This window comes from Octopus bimaculoides, chromosome 21 (assembly GCF_001194135.2).
Source record: "Octopus bimaculoides isolate UCB-OBI-ISO-001 chromosome 21, ASM119413v2, whole genome shotgun sequence".
Lineage (NCBI taxonomy): Eukaryota > Metazoa > Mollusca > Cephalopoda > Octopoda > Octopodidae > Octopus > Octopus bimaculoides.
The window spans coordinates 36,603,509-36,605,228 of record NC_069001.1 but is presented as its reverse complement, the minus strand read 5'-3'; the positions used below and the strand labels follow the sequence as shown (position 1 = coordinate 36,605,228).

General features: G+C 34.9%; 1 protein-coding gene across 1 annotated transcript in view; it reads right to left on the bottom strand.

Moving 5' to 3' along the window:
* Positions 1-1,720, bottom strand: part of LOC106875065 (neuron navigator 2) — a gene marked incomplete at its 3' end in the record, with an annotated part of 294,273 nt that overhangs the window by 73,141 nt on the left and 219,412 nt on the right. The gene's annotated exons all lie outside the window — the stretch shown is intronic.

The following is a 1,720-nucleotide window of genomic DNA, read 5'->3' as shown; positions in this document are numbered from 1 at the left end:
ATAGATAGATGAATATGAAAAATATAGACAATTGTCTCCTGCACTATATATATATATATATATATATATATATATATATATATGCTCAAAATATCAAAGACTTTTTCCATTTTTCCTGAGTGTCAAACTAATACACCTTGTTTGTCGTTCCCTCATATGTCTGTGTTTTTTTGACCTTTTGTACAAATTTGAACCACCCACATACACACAAATATATACATACCTTTAACATACATACAAACGCAAAAACAAACTCACACCTACACGTGTATATGTACATATAGCCATCTGTCTGTCTATCTCTCTCTGTCTGTCTGTCTGTCTCTCTCCCTATATGTATACACACACACACACATAGGTTGCAGTCACAAATACACACAAACATTGGTAAACAAACATAAAATAAAATGAAAGAAAACAAAAACTGGGAATCAGCTGCTTTTCACTGGTGTTTCTTACATATTTTCCTGTTTGTTTACAGATGTTCTTACTTTCTGTACATGTCTGTGTGCGTGCTTGTGTATATGCATGTGTATGTGTGTGTGTGTGTGTGCGAGCGTGCTTGTGTACATGCATATGTGTTTGTGTCTGTATATATATGCGTATGTGACTATGTGCATGTGTGTGTGTGTATATATATATATGTATATATATATATCTATAAATAAGTATATACATATATATTTATGTATGTGTGTACATCTGTATGCATGAACACTTGTGTGAGCTTGTTTTTGCATGTGTGTGTGTGCATGTACACACACCCAAACACACACTGTTTTAGTTATTTCTGCTATTTTTGTAAAAAAAAAGAAAAAAAAATCTGGAACGCACTCTGCAGAATTCTAAATGTTCAACGTTCCATGAAACAGGCCAAGTGTGCGGAAGAGGAGGAGACGGAAGAAGAGGAGGAGCAGGAAGAGAAAGAGGAGGAGGAGAAGGTTTCTGTGTTTCAACAAGGTGTGTAGTCTTCCTACCTGTACGAGATTCTGGCCAATTAGGGAACATATCTACACATGTTGCAACAGGTAAGTACAGAGAAAGTGTAATAGCACTGGTCAACTGTTTGAAATGCCCTCTATTGGTGGTGTGGACATTTAGCCCAGGAGCAGCCTACTCTCTAACCACGCCCCCACTCTACCCACCATCAGTGCTGGATTAACCATTATGCAAAAGAAGCATGTGCTTAGGGAATCAAGGGAAGAGGGGTGGGGGTATCACAGAAATGGTAAATGGTTTACAGCACAAAAGAAATCACTTTAGACTTCCTAACATAATATTTGAAATGGTTTATATGATTGGAAATATAATTTCAAAGTGTTCATGGTGTCATAGGGAGGATCTGATCAAAGAGTTTGCAATTACAAAAAAAAGTAGGAGAAAACTTTTCAAATATAAATGAAATGGAAGCATACAAAAATAACCATTATTTTCCATCTTATTGTTAGTTTTGTTTACATTTTGGAAAATAACAATATAGTTTATGGTTTATTGTTGTTTATATTTTGAATTACATATATATATATATATATATATGGGAGCACCAACATTTTTTTATGCGCAAAAGTCCTCTTTGGGTCTTAATCCAGTCCTGGTCCCCAGCCCTAGTATAAAATAGCAATCTGCATATCATTTAAACTAGAAATATTTGGTCTACCTGTTTTGTGTTTAAACTCTTCAGATCTGGCCTCTTACACTTACCCTAAAATATCATTCCAAA